Here is a 15,698-nt window from a genome sequence, read left to right as displayed (position 1 = left end):
CTCTATTGCATAAAGCCTACCTGGTCCAGATGGATATACGCTCCTAGGAGCAAGTTAAAACAAACCAATACAAACTTGGTCATAAGTTTTAGATCACAAATGATTAACTAGATGGGTCTATATTTAGCCATTTCAGTGGAGTCCTTTTCTTGCTTGGGAATGACACTGATAAAGGCACGATTGGCTTCACGCGGATAGAGTGACCTTCCTGGAAACAATTGCAGTAGTTCACAAGATGAGTAATAAATTGAGAACTCAAAGATTTAAATTAAGCATAGGAGAATCCATCCAGACCAGGAGCACTGCCCATTTGAAGTAATGTAAGACTTTGAGAGCTTCTTTGCAGGAAAAAGTCTTCTCAAGGATACCTTTATGTTTGGCCTTAAGTTTGGACATATGAAGCCTACTGAAGAATTCCTCATAGGCTTCTTGTGATGGAGTATCGTTTCCTCTATACAAGGAGCTATTAAAAGCTTCAAAGGCGGACAAAATTATCTCTGGATTCTGGGAGAGTCTACCATCTTTAGGTTTAATTTAAGGGAGGGTGTGTACTTTGAGTTTAGGATTTAGCTTATTCACCAACAATCTTCCATGTTTATCTCCCAAAGTATAAAATGTATAAGCAGCCCACCACAGGAATTTTTCAGCCTTGGTGATCAGCAAAAGAATAATTTCAGTGCGCAGGGATTCTATTTGTGGACGAAGATTCGAGGGAGAACTAGTCTTATGTTGAAGTCCTTAAACTATGGTAATCTAAAACATTAGAATGGATAAGCTTGTCTCCAGCTTTTTTTCCGTTGAGCACCAATTCTAATTAGTTCACCTCTAATGTACGCCTTATGGGCTTCCCAGTTGTTAGCAGGAGATGTGTCCTCCGGGTTATTGACCAATAAAAAGCCAGTGATCAATCTCTCTTTTTCCTCATGGGACAGGGGGTCAGGCAATAAGCTTTCATTGATTCTCCAACGAAACCTGGGTTGGGTGCCTTTAAGGACCGTTAAGTACAGAACTACAGGATCATGGTCTGACCACGGTGTGGACAGAATACAAGCCTTAGTCACCATGGGAATCAATCGAGGGTGTAGAAAATGTGATCGATACGGGAATAAAGATTATGAGCAACTAAAAAGAAGGTGTAATCTCCAGCTGAAGGATTCATCTCCCACCGAATATCAATAAGATCATATTGTTTCAAAAGTTTAGAAAATGAAGGCTTTTCTTGGGGGGGGGTAACGATATCTAGGAATATTAGTCTTATCTAAAAACTGATCTAGAGCCAAATTAGAATCTCCCAGAATCAATAGAGAGCCTTAGGTCTTTGAAGCAATAACAGAAAATATTCTGGGTCTCAAATCACTTCTTGGGGGGGAAAAATTTTAATTCCTCGAGAAACAAAGCATAACCCTACATTTCTTTTTATCTGAGTCTGCTTGATAAAACACGGGAAATCTCTTGTGTAGGAAACAGGGCATATAGGTGTAAGAGAAGTGAGTCTCTTGTAAGGCTAAAATAGCTTTAAGAGAATTGTAATAGTGGAAGGCCTTGGCACGTTAAGCAGGAAAATTAAGCCCTTGAATGTTGTATGAAAGGACTACCAATGGGAAAGGGCCCCCCATTAGCATCCAGAGTGGCCGTCGGATAACACAAAAAGAGCTAGTGAGGTGTATGGGTAATAGGGAATAGAGTCGGCTAAGGAAGAGGTGAGAGATGGGATGGAACAATGGAATATTAGGGGGGGGCACAACCAAATAGAGAACAAATACAGGAAAACCACAAAAAGACATTTCGTGCAAAGTTAAAACCAGTACAGGATCTCGAACCGACCCCCAACCATAGAAAGACCGACAGAGGGCGCCAGCCTGAGTACATCTGGTGAACTAGGCAGCCACAGTGAACTTTAGGTAAAACTATTAAACAATAAAGAAAGCCATCATTTAACTTGTAAAATAAGCAACATATGCATGAGAAACAAAAAAAATCAAAGGAAGAACCAAGGAGATCAGTTCTGAACAACGAAATTCCTGAGTAGACGAACACATCTCACTGAAAGAACCATCATCCTGGAGGAATGGACAACTTTGACCCTCCAATCAGGAATAGGTCTTGCCTTGTAATTGGAAAAAAAGCTTAAGTGGAAATGCCCAACGGTATTTAATTTTATGAGACATAAGGGCCTTTCAACTGCCGTTTAGGAGCCCTTCTGCGTTGAATTGTGAATGGAGAAAGGTCTGCAAATATTTGTACTGGAAAGCCTTCCATCAGCAAAGATTCATAGCCTCTGGCAGCCTTCATAAGGGCCTCTTTAGTGGAAAAGTAATGAGGTTTAACAAATATATCCTGAGGAGGACCATCCAGTTTAGGGGTTATTAGCGCCCGATGAGCTCTATCAATTTCAAACTGGGAGTCAGGTATTTCAGGTAACATAGCTTTGAGGAATTGCTTGACCGCAGCTGTAACATCTTTAACAGATTCAGGCAGCCTGCGAATATGAAAATTGTACCTGCAAGCGTGATTTTCAAGATCATCAATTTTGAGTTGTAAATCATCAAATTGTGTGTCCAGTACTGACATCGGACGAGTGTTCTGAGAGACTCTTGAAATGGTGTAATTTATTTTCTGCTCAATATGGTCTAACCGGAACCCTAAGCCTTGAAGTCCTTCTCCTAGGTCAGATATAATAGTGGCCGAAGTCTTAGCTAACTCTGATTGATTTAAGTAGACCTGCTAGGTGAGAGCGCAATCTAGCTTCCCCTTCAGGTAGTATGGCTAAAGAATTTGCAGGAAGATCATCCTGTGATAGGGGAAGGAATCTATTGCCTGTATATGAGTGAGCAGAGGGGCCTTGAGCAAGAGAATGGCCCCTATCTTATATGCTAGGAGAGCAGGGGCTGCTGACAGGATCACTCCAGAGCATGGAGGCACATGTATATGATCAGGGGAGCAGGTATCCACATGAGGCTGTGCTGGAGATCTGGGGGGAAGAATTGCTAATCCTGCTTCCGATCCCCGGCTCCTACCTGAACTTTGAGGCATGCTGATATGAGTCCCCGTGGGAACAGATTGCACTGCATGGATGGAATCCCAGATATGAGCTGAGACCTGTGAGTCTGAGGACGAGGAGCCCGATCTTTCGTCTTCCCGCTGATTTTTCTGACCATAAAACCTGGATGGCTAGACACTGCTAATTATGGGGCCAAATAGGGAGCCGTAGGGGAGCTGAGCAAGCTACGGGGTTACAGCCATAGATGCCCGACGCAAGCGCACTCCCCATGCATTTTATTCAGATTGCACTATGACTTACAATACAAAAAAACAAAATATTAAATCAGCACAAAGACAATCAAAATTCTCCCACTATCAATCTTATCATCAATTTGTCTAGTTTGCACATACCAAACCCCACTCCTTATACCAAATGTTATGTCACAGATAATTTGTGATGGTTTATGTAAATATTTATGGGTTAAATTTAAAGTGTACAAAGAGAGGTAACAGAGATTTGCAAGTAAAATTTAAAGATTATACTATTTATTATTATAGACAGATACATAAAATAATGCAATAACAACTAATAAACTATAACAAAAGATACTTAGTTGCGGAAGTAAGTTGAATTCAGCCAAGGAGTCTGCTCGAAATTAAGGGCTTGGCAGATGATCAAAAAACATGTTGCATACAGTTAGTTCTGGTCAAGACTAATCCATTAGGTGTGTCACTGTGTTTTAAACTACCCAGGAACAGAGACAACGGGCAGTGCATGACCAGTACTGACCAATGATCATACTTTAACCAGCATTTTACCTTAAAAAAGATACCAGGTAAAGGATGAGCTGCATTCCTTCAGGATGATCTCATATAAGGAATACATTTACCTGTCTATACTGGTAAAACATTTTTGTTGGTGGGAGATACTTAATAAATAAAATTGTGCTTACCCTGTAACCACGGCTCAAGGTAAAGGCAATTCATTTACAAATATGTCCAAATGCAACTCCACAACCCCTTCTGCGGAACAGGAAAATATGGACACAGGGAGTGCTAAGAGTCAGTCTGATTGTCCAGTACAATACTTCCTGCTCTTCCTGTTGTGTCCTTACACTCTGGGGGCTCTGCAAAATAGAGCAATGTGACCTTGGCGACAAAAATTGAAACAGCCCTGAGATTTAAACTGTTTCTTCCGTCTGTTAAGCCCATTTATACAAGAACTCTGAACTATCATGATTTTGTGGGGTTTATTATATTTTTTATCTCAGTTAGACCAAATTTCATTTGGCCAGCCCATGTTACCACATCCACCAAGGATTTCTTTAAATAGGTGGGCTCTCTAGTTACGATCTGTCTGTGAATTCAAATGAAAAAAAAGGTTTCAACTCCAATTTGGAGTGATGTAGAGATATCAGGACTTGTAAGGTACTACTACAAATCACTATAAAGAGGATGTATATTAAAATTTCTTATTTATTTAACAATTATCAAAATCCAACACATAAAAACAATAATAAACATGGTTCAACTTACGAACCATGTGTTGAATATTTCTACTGTCAATGTGTACTTGGTGATGGTAAGTTCTACCGTGTTTCCCCGATTATAAGGCATCCCCATTAAATAAGCCACCCCCGATTTTTTATAAAATAATTAAAATAAGGCACTCACCCGTGAATAAAAGGGGACAATCAATGGCACATGAGTGATCATGAGTGACTTTCAACAATAAATGTGTACTGTAGTCTTCTTCATGGAAAAAAAAGACATCCCCGTGAAAATAAGACCTAGGGCATATTTTGGCATTTCATAAAATTTAAGACAGTGCCTTATAATCGGGGAAACGGTATGTAAATAAAATACCCAGGATACAAGATTGTACCGGGCACTATGGCCCAAACTCGAGGCGTTTCCTGTAACCTGTCTGCTTCATCAGAAGCATTGTAACATGGGGATGTAAAAGATAACTTTCTCTAAAAAAGTATTGATACTCTGCTGGATCTAGTTCTTTCTATCAATGCAGAGCTTATAACCAATATGCATATAAAAGAGAATCTGGGTAGCAGTGACTAAAATATGATTTCATTTAATGAAAGCTGTAAACAGAAAGCAAAAACAGAAAAGGTAAAAACATTTAATTTTACCAGAGCAAATTTTTCATTATTACAGGGCGGCTCTCTGTGACTTGGTAAAGTAACTGGGAGTAACTGGACTGGGAGAGAATATTGTCCTCAAAGAACACAGAACAGAAATAGGAATGTTTCAAGTGTGTTCTACACATGCACACTGAAAAAAATATACCAATGGGAAATAAGTTTAAGGGGCTAAAATTAAAACCTATGTGGCTTACAGCTGATGTTAAAAACAGCCATAAAGAACAAGAAAAGGGCATTTCAAAAAAATAAAAAATGAAGGATCACCTTTATTGTTTAAAAACTATAAAGAATATAAGAAAAGATGTAAAAAAGGAGATAAAATGTGCAAAAGTTCAAACTGAAAGACAGATAGCAAAGGAAAGTAAGGCAAATCCCGCACAAAATAAAATAGCAGAGCTTGAGTCTAAACTCGTAATAGCAATGTCACTGCCTTTAATGAATCACAATAGATCTAAATTGATTTGATTGTTGGGTAAAATTAAGGTTGACAAAACACCAGGACCCGATGGATTACATCCTTGTGTCCTCAAAGAGCTGAGCTCAGTTATTTTTAAGTTTTAGAGACTCTTTAATCACTGGGATGGTACCAATGGATTTGCGTAAGGCCAATGTGGTTCCTATCTTCAAAAAGGGAGCAAAGTCATTACCAGATAACTACAGACTGGTAAGTTTATTGTCCATAGTTGGAAAGGTCCTAAAGAGTTTGAAAAAGAACCACATAGAGGAGCTTCTGCTAGAAAAAGTTTATATAGTGTACTTGGACTATGCTAAAGCATTTGACACAGTACGCCACAGACAGTTAATATGCAAGTTAGGGTCAACAGGTTTAGAAAAGTCAAGCTGTTAATGGATAGAGAACTGGCTTATAGACGGCATCCCGAGTAGTAAATAATGATTCATACTCTGAGAGTAGTGATTAATGATTCATACTCTGAATGTTCTAAGGGTATTAGTGGTGTACCCCAGGGTTCAGTGTTGGGACCTTTACTGTTTAACATCTTTATAAATGATGTAGAGTTTGGGACTAAAAGTTTTATTATGCTTGCAGATGACACCAAACTATGTAATGGAATTAGGTTTGTACAGAATGTCTATAATCTACAAGCAGACCTGGATGTAACGTTTGATTGGGCAGCCAAGTGGCAAATATCATTTAATATTGATAAATGTAAAGTTATGCACTTGGGGGCTAACAACATGCATGCTTCATACTGTCTAGGGGAATACATTTGGGGGAATCAGGAATGTAAAAGGATCTGGGGGTTCTGGTAGATTACACTGGGGAACAATGTTGAACAAATTTTTGGTTGACTTCAATTTTTAAGCTTATTTACACTGAAGTAGGTGTTCTGATTCTGAAAGTGCAGTTAGTTTTCTTCTATCACATCAGGTTTTTTCTCTACCACTTATTTTAATGCGATTACTGTAGCGTGGATTTGTATAGGCTATTCATTTACAGACAAGACAGTGTGGTAAGAGGTTGTGCACTGCTCAATGTAGTGAATAAGCAAAATGTATTTTTCTACTTACAGACGTATTTCCTTTCTTTCAGATCATGTTCTGCTCTGCTGTTTCTCATTGTAAGTGCCTAAACAACCCTGATTTATTTTGTCATATCTGTGGCAGTTTCGCCATTCCCAGTCAAAGGGCGAACATCAGCACATTTGTAGAGCAAGCCTATTTGGCATATTTTAAAGTTAAACTTGGGGATCAAGATAAGTCTTGGGCCCCTCATAAGGTGTACAAACAGTGTGTCGAGGTTTTACGGATGTGGACAAAGGGAATACGTGATAAGATGCCATTTGGTATACCTATAGTTTGGCGAGAGCCAGGAGATCATTTCAGTGACTGTTACTTTTGTATAGTGAAAACATCAGGATATAACAAGAAAAATTAATGTAACAGGATACCCTAGTCTACCATCGGCTATACGCCCAGTGGCTCATTCAGATGTAATTCCTCTCTTGAAGAACATGATTATGGTGATGAACTAGGTGACAACAATGCTGAAGAGAGAAATTGAAGAGGACTCTGTTCATAAGGGATTTGATCAGCATGAGTTGAGTCATTTGTCACATGATTTGGGACTATCGAAGAAGGCTTCAGAACTTCTAGCATCAAGACTGCGTGAGAAAAACTTACTTGAAAAAGGAACAAAGGTATCATACTTTTGAACCAGAGAAATTGCATTTCTGCAGTACTGTAGAATGGTACATTTAGGAATCCCTATTATTTTAAATTTCCCGCCCGGTCCAGCCTACCTTCGTAACCGTCCTGCCCTCAAGCCTAGGACTCGTGAGCTGGCATCTGCTTCCCCTGGCGTCGCGTCCCCAACGTTCACATGCCAGGGGACGCAGATGCCAGCTGGGCATCGCCAGGTTACGCAGATGCCCAGCTGACATAGCCAGGGGAAGAAGATGCTGAGGAACGCTGGAGGATGCTGTGGACATCGCTGGAGGATGTCGCTGGAATGTGGGAACCAGTAGGAGTTTTATACTCCCTGGCAATTCTACCCCAAGTGTGGCTCGGAGTTACTGCTTTTGGTATGGAAAATTGACCCCGAGCCACACTCGGGAATACCGCCAGGGAGGTTTATAGGAGGCCCACCAACACCCTGGGAATGAGTACAGTCACCAACTCAACTTCCTGTTTAAATGAATCTAACATTTATTTAAATAAAAAAAAAAAGATTCTTTTGGAAGCGCACTTTAGCAAAAGCCAGTACAGGGGTCTGTAAAAGCTAGCACTATAGCCTGAAATCATTCCCAGATGCCTGGCTCTGCAGGGTAGGCAGTAGGTGAAAGCAGTAAATGCTGCGTTTTGCTAACGCAGGTTTGAACATAGCCTTACAGAAGTAACAACATATTTAATCATCTGTATACTTGTACAATTAATTTGTACAAGGGTTCACAATGGTCTAAGAAGTACCCTCCTCCAGCATTTGTACTGTACAGGTGGAGGAAATTATGATTGTGTTTGCATATTTACTACTCGGTAAAGTTATGCTTTTTATGTCATGTGTATTAAAAGAAAAATAAATAAACTTTTAATAGACTTTTTTTAATTCCTAAAAAATCCCAGTCTGTGATTTTCTGTTTTGTACAATATTTCAAGATATGGAATTTAAGTATGTGCATGTTTAAGTTGGTAATTTATAATAAATATTTACCACCATATAAAAGTCACAGTCAATTTCAGAGTGGGATCTGTCAACAAGGGCAGCTCTAAAAAATGGCTTCCAACCACTTATTTGTTAGGCAGTTGCATTACTGGTTTTGAAGTCACCTTTAGACAAGACATGGGGGAATCCATAGTGGGAAATTTTTAAAACAATTTCTAGTGGACCATTTCTAAACAAATTCCAAAAGGTGGAGGAAGTGACCCATCACGGTGTTTCCAATAAAAAAACATTTTTAAAAATCGGTACAAAGGGAAAGTCCTAACACCTTTAAAGGAGCTCTATGACCCAAAACTGATAACTGCAACAGGATGGTCCTCTATATTCAGAGTGCTTTGCATTGAATCAGTAGGCATGGAAACTGTTGGAGAGGATGCAAGAAGGTTTTTAGCCCATCAGCAAACAGTTAATTTGAACCAAAAAGTCCCGCATGACCATGATAAAAACCTCATCAAAAAAGGACAGAGAACCCCACTACCAAGAGAGACAAGGAAAGCAGGAGCAGCAGTTATATTGTATGTCAGGAAAGATTATGCCACTCTAGCAACACTCAAGAACACATGGAGTCTTCAAAGGCAGGTCAAGCACAGATGTAATGCCTGTGTCCATGAGCCTCAAAGTGATTCACAGCTATTTTAACCAGAGCTGAATCTGAAAAGCCCCCAGTCCTAAAAGTTACATTTGGTCGAGATCCACCACATTCAATCCAGTGGGATCTGAATGCAGAACCAAAGACAATGCTGAGGCTGACTACGCTAGATATTGGAGGATGTATTTCAGAGTTGCAAATTAAAAAAAAAACTGCAAGCAAAACCACAGGTCTATTGGCCTAAAACAGTAAATCTAATGAAAAGACATCCATCGGCCTAGGACACCAACAAACAATTGATGTATGTTGGTAGTAACGGAAAGGATGGGGGGGGGGGGGGTTATAACCCAAGCAGGCATACAGTCTTTAACAAAGTAAAAGGCCAGTCCTTTTGTAGGCAGTAGTATGGACAATAAAAATGTTATTTTATGTGTATTTTCTCCTTGTAGAAATGCAAGGAGTTACCATCCTATTCATCTCTCATTTTCAACATAGGAGTACTTGCCCTGCTAATTTTAACAGGTCACCGACCACTAGTCATTTATATACAATATTACAGAGAATGCCACTGTTTCTATGGTCTAACACTGCTGTCCTTCTCTATTCTAAAATCTCCCAGAATAGTTAGGTTGAAAAAAGATATCAGGTTCAACCACTAGGAAAAAAAACATATCCCAGATAAAAACCCTATAGACATAATTGATCCAGAGGAACGTTAAAAAACCCTGGTTCAATTTGCTCCAATGGGAAAAAATCCTTCCTGATAAAAATGAAGGATCACCTACTTCATTTGAAAACTATAAAGAATATAACAAAAAGATGTAAAAGGGGATAAAATGTGCAAAACTTCAAAATGAAAGACAGACTGCAAAGGAAAGTAAGGCACACCCCCATTTTTAAAAAAAATATATTATTAGCAAAAAGATCAGATGTTAGCATGTAGGCCCCTTAAAGGATGTGGCTGGGTTGGTAACTGGGGATAAAGAAAAGGCAGATTTACTAAACACTTTTATTTTAGCTCTGTGTGCACAAAGGAAAATGGCAGAACTCAAGATACATCCACGTGTCCACAAAGAGTTGAGCTTGTTTATTTCAAAGCCATTATTTCTACTATTTCTATTATTTTTACTCTTTAGTCATTGGCAATGTACCAATGGATTGGCGTAAGGCCAATGTGGTTTCTATTTTCAAAAAGGGAGCAAAGTCATCTACAGTCTGGTCTGTCAACTACAGACCATTTAGTTTAACGTCCATAGTTGGACAGGTCCTAGAGAGTTTGATAAAGAGCCACATAGAGGAGTTTCTGCTAGAAAAAAATATTATAAGAGATAGTCAGCATGGCTTCAAGAAAGACCGAAATTGTCAAACAAATGCACTCTCTGTTTATGGGGAAGTAAACAGGTAGACACTAGAGTAGCAGTTGGTATAGTGTACTTGGACTTTGCTAAAGCATTTGACACTGTACCCCACAGATGATTAATATGCAAGTTTGGGTAAATAGGTTTGGAAAAGTCAATCTGTAAATGGATAGAGAACTGGTTTAAAGACCGCATCCAGAAAGTTGTAATAATGATTCATACACTGAATATTCTAAGGTGTACCCCAGGGATCAGTGTTGGGACCTTTACTGTTTAACATCTTTATAAATTATATAGAGTTTGGGATTAAAAGTACCATTTCTGTGTTTGCAGATGGCACCACACTATGTAATACAATGTTTGATTGGGCAGCCAAGTGGCAAATGACATTTAACCCCCCCTAGCGTTCTAATTCTGTCATTTTTGATGCAAAAAGTGATCCTATTTTTTTTTGCGTAGAAATTTTTGTTTATATTGTGGGCCTGTAATTCTTAGGATTAACTCCCGGGTATAATTATTATATTTATTTATTAAGTCATTAAAAGGTCAGATCAAGGTCAGGGCTAATAGCGTGCAAAATGTAAATCAGGGCACTGGGCAATGATGCTTGGTGCACTACAATGTGTATTTATACTTTTATTATATGTTTTGATGTGTTTTTACTTTAAAAAAAAAATTTAAAAGCAGAAAACATAGTAATCTGCTTTTAAATTTTCCGCCCCCAGAATCCATCACTCCACCGCATCACCCAGAAGATGTCACACATCTTGCCGGGTGCTGCGGTGGGGATGTCCCCGCCCTACTTCATTCCCCTGCTCGCATCTCCCGGAGGCTCATCTCCGGGTGATGCGAGCAGCAGAGTGAGCAGTGGGGAGATCAGCCTCCGGGAGTAGGGGATGATGTCCCCGCTGCTCACTCTCCTGCTCGCATCACCCGGAGATCAGCCTTCGGGAGATGCGAGCAGGACAGCAGCGGGAGTAGATTCAGGGGGTGCTGCCAGTGGGAAATCTCCGCTGGCATCACCCTCTGGATTTACTATTGGTGATCGCATCTGCAGTTAGATGCGATGCACCAAGCAGAAATCCTGCATGGTGCATCGCATCTAACTGCAGATGCATGCATCGGGGTGGTGGGGACCCGGGCGGTATTTAAAAGCAGAGTACTCCATAATCTGCTTTTAAATTTCCCGCCCGGCCACGCCCCTCGACGGAGAACCCCCCCGCCATCACAGCGGGATCGTGAGATCGCCGCTGGAGCACGGGGATAAGGTAAGAGGGACCCTCAAAGGTACCCCAAATGTGACTCGGGATTACCGCTTTTTGCAATTTATTCCACCCCGAGTCACACTCGGGAATACCGCTAGGGGGGTTAATATAGATAATTGTAAAGGTTTGTACTTGGGGGCTAGCAACATGCATGCTTCATACTGTCCAGGGGGAATACATTTGGGGGAGTCAGAAATGGAAAACGATCTGGGGGTTCTGATAGATCATAGACTTAAAACCAGCATGCAATGCCAGGCTGCAATATCCAAAGCTAGAAAAGTACTTTCTTGTATTAAAAGAGGAATAAACTGCAGAGATCAAGACATCTCTTTTGAAGGGAGAATAGATTCAGTTCAGCTAATCTCTCCTCATAGCTTAGCTTCTCCATTACTTTATTATTTTAGTTGCCCTTCTCTGCACTCTCTCCAATTCCACAACGTCCTTTTTGTGAACGGATGCCCAAAACTGGACTGCATATTCCAGATGAGGTCTGAGCAATGCTTTGTACAGGGGCAGGATTATGTCTCCATCTCTGCAGACTATTCTTTTTTTTTTAATAAAAAAAAGTACTTTTCTAGCTCTAGATATTGCAGCTTGGCATTGCGTGCCATTATGGTCTATGATCTACCACAACCCCCAGATTCTTTTCCATTTCCGACTCCCCCTTATGTATTCCCCCTAGACAGTATGAAGCTTGCATGTTGTTAGCCTCCAAGTGCATAACTTTCCATTTATCAAAATTTAAGGTTATTTGCCGCTTGGTTGCCTCCATCAAACAATACATCCAGGTCTGCTTGTAGCCCATAGACTTTCTGTATGGACTATATACCATTACATAGTTTGGTGTAACCTGCAAACACAGAAAAGGTACTATTTATTCCAAACTCTATATTATTTGTAAAGATGTTAAACAGTAAAGGTCCCAACACTGAACCCCGAGGTACACCACCAAAAACCTTTACCAATAGGTATGAATACAAATTATGAATAAATAATCCAAATTAATCAACATTATTCACCACTCTCTGGATGTGATCTTTACGGCAGTTTTCTATCCATTTACAGATCGAATTTTCTAAACCTAATTTGCATATGGGGTACTTTGGTCATTTGCTGTAGGGTACATTGTCAATTGTCTAGGTACACTATATCATCAGCTACTCCACTGTCTACATGTTTACTTATTTCCTCATAAAAAGTGTGCAAGTTTGTTTGACAACTAAGGTCTTTCTTGAATCCATGCCATCACTTATAATATTATTTTCCTTAAACTCCTTTAAGCAAATATTTATCAAACTATCTAGGACTTTTCCAACTATGGATGTTAAACTTACCGGTCTGTAGTTACTTGGTAATGACTTTGCTCCCTTTTTGAAGATAGGAACCACATTGGCGTTACATCAATTCATTGGTAAAATGTTTAAAGAGTCTCTAAAATTAGGAACAATGGCTTTAAAACAACTGAGCACAGCTCTTTGAGGACACATGGACGCAATCAATCAGGTCTTGGTGCTTTGTCAACCCTAATTTTGTCCAACTGTTTCTCAATCATATCAATGTTGAGCCTTTGTGGCTCGTTTAAGACAGTGACATTGCTATTAGCAATTTGGAATTGAGTTCTGCTATTTTCCTTTGTGTACTCAGAGACATCCTTTAAGGTACCTACATTCTCAGATCTGATCTTTTTGCTAATAATATATTTAAAAAATTGGGGGGTTAGCCTTACTTTCTTTTGCAAACGTTTAATTTTGAAGTTTTGCACATTTTATCTCCTTTTTTACATATTTTGTAATTTATGTCATTTTTTCAAATGATGAAGATAATCCTTAATTTTTATATTTTTAGAATAGCCTTTTTTTATTCTTTATGGGTTTTTTAAAATTAGCTGTGAGCCACATGAAATCTTCTAGCGTTGGTGAACAGGCTCTTCAAACAATTGCTACATTTACCAGCACTGTTTGCCGAATTGTTTTGTTTTTCAGTACAATTAGCACTGGGCAAACCAATGTTTGTGTGTAACATGGGAAACTCCTTATACTTATCCATAACCCCCTGTCTGATCTTTCTGCCACACTACTTTACTGTCCCACCCAATAGTTTCAGTGATTATTTTTTTATATTGTATCAATTTTGTAGTTTAATGATGACAAGACGGCCTAAGAAATGCTTAAAATCGGAACCTTTATTTGTATTAAGCTAGTAAAAGCTTTATTTGTTTTTTTAATTCAAAAAACATCTTACTTTAAAGTGGCAAAAGCTCTGCAGAAAACAAACACAGTTGTCATTGTATAGTACAAAATACAGTATGTCAACATGAAGAACAGAAAACACATTATATATAAGTGGAATTGTTTTGTTATGCTTAGTAATTTAGTAAAAATAGGTGGCTTATATATGTAAAGGATGTTTCATTTAATTGAAGAAGCATTTATAAAGTGGTTCTTAAAAATTTTGCAAAGACATGTATCTTAATAAAAAAGGAGCAACAGTCAGTTTGTAGCAACAGATTACTGGGAGGAAATTTTATCTTTTAGCACTGCAACTATTACTATTAACTACAAGTATTGGATAGTGTGGGGAAGGAGTATAACATCTGCTACATCTGTTGGTGGCTCCATTGGTAAGATTCCATATCAATATATTACTAAATGCATTAAAGGATAAAAGACCAAATACAGCCGTGTTTTAATGGATTTCTCCTCTACATCAGATAGAAACAATGTCAGAAAATAAAAAGCACAACAAAATCTGCAAATTATAGTTTGTAGAGTGACGTTTGGCTCTCAAACTAAACAACTTAGATTGACTTTAATAACATATTAACATATTATAAATTTTAAACATATACAATTAGCAATCGGAACATGTCAACATGGACTAGATTTAATGCTGTGGCCTAGTTGGGGCACTGAGATCATTTACTTAAAACTGAGCAAATGGTGTTGCCTACTGCATCCAATTAGGTATCATTATTCTAACTTGCTTTCGAAAACAGCAGCAGTGCTTTCACTGGAAACTATGGGAAACACAACATTCCTTTGCTGTAAAGTTTGCTGGGTTGGAGTTCTGTAAAGACAAAAGAAAAAATAACAAAATTAGATGCATTGCCCACATTAACCAGAGTGGAAATGTCACGGTCTAAACCTAATATTAAAAAAATAAATCTGTGAGAAAAGATCAAATAATTATTTAGTAGTTCCCCTGATTCTGTTCATTGGAACTCATTTGTTGCCATCCCCAGATCAGTTAAATCACAATAAAACAAGAAAGAAACAACAAAGAAGCAAAAGGGGGGCTTTCAAGGCAAACATGTAATAAACATTTACTAAGTGCAACAATTTCAATATTAGTAAGATAAGTATAGTAAAATTGTGCCAAAGGATGCTAGAGATACAGATACTAATGCACAAAGAAGAAATGGTGGTGAAAGAGTTCAAAAAGGTACATGATCATCCTGGTTCCCGACGTGTTTTCCTGTTAATGGCATCCTCAGGGGAGGCAGAGACATATAGGCCCTGATTCATCAATAAAATGCGCGTACGCTGGACTCGCGTATGTTCGCGCGTCCAGCGTCCCGGTTTCCCGCAGTCCGGAGCTGAGTGATAGTACACGCGCCTTCACTTGCTAGCCGGATTCCTGCCTTGATAATGAACAATAGGGGTCGTGAATCTGCCAATTAGGGGCGATTAAATTTCAGCTGCGCGATTAAGGAGGATCTGTTCAGCTAATGGAGAGATCATAGCAATTAATTAGCGCACACCTGCTCTCTGTTCTGTGCGCATCTACAGTCCAATACAGGTCAATTAGAATCTTTAATACTTCATCTTCTTTTGGGTAAGTGTTACTTTTTTAGGTTACATTGTACTCATTATCAAAATTAATAATTTATTGTTACATTTGTTGCACTGTTTTCATGCTTTTTGGTTTGCTTTGCAACACTGCAAACTAATTGAGATCAAGCTGTATAAATACTAGTTAACACTTCAAAATATGTCATCACACAATAGTATGAATTGTAAAAATTTGTCGACAAGCATTTGTGATCTAATTAAAAGGTAATTGTAGTTTGGCTTAATAGAAATCAAATAATTGAAAAAAGGATTATTGTCAAAGGTGGTTTTAAAAAAACATTTAGTGATTTCACTTGTGTATATATGTCAAAATACA

The 15,698-nt window shown here is 38.8% G+C and overlaps 1 protein-coding gene across 2 annotated transcripts in view; it reads right to left on the bottom strand.

The window, feature by feature from the left end:
* Positions 1-13,695: 13,695 nt before the first annotated feature.
* MTR (5-methyltetrahydrofolate-homocysteine methyltransferase) overlaps positions 13,696-15,698 on the bottom strand; it is a 316,459-nt gene continuing 314,456 nt past the window's right edge. For both annotated transcript variants that reach the window (XM_072409187.1, XM_072409190.1), the window contains one exon: positions 13,696-14,597. The gene's annotated coding sequence lies outside the window, so the exon portion shown is untranslated. The remainder of the gene's footprint in view (positions 14,598-15,698) is intronic.

The sequence above is a fragment of the Pyxicephalus adspersus genome, chromosome 4 (genome assembly GCF_032062135.1).
Source record: "Pyxicephalus adspersus chromosome 4, UCB_Pads_2.0, whole genome shotgun sequence".
In the NCBI taxonomy this organism is placed as follows: domain Eukaryota; kingdom Metazoa; phylum Chordata; class Amphibia; order Anura; family Pyxicephalidae; genus Pyxicephalus; species Pyxicephalus adspersus.
This window is presented reverse-complemented; position numbering and strand designations above follow the sequence as displayed.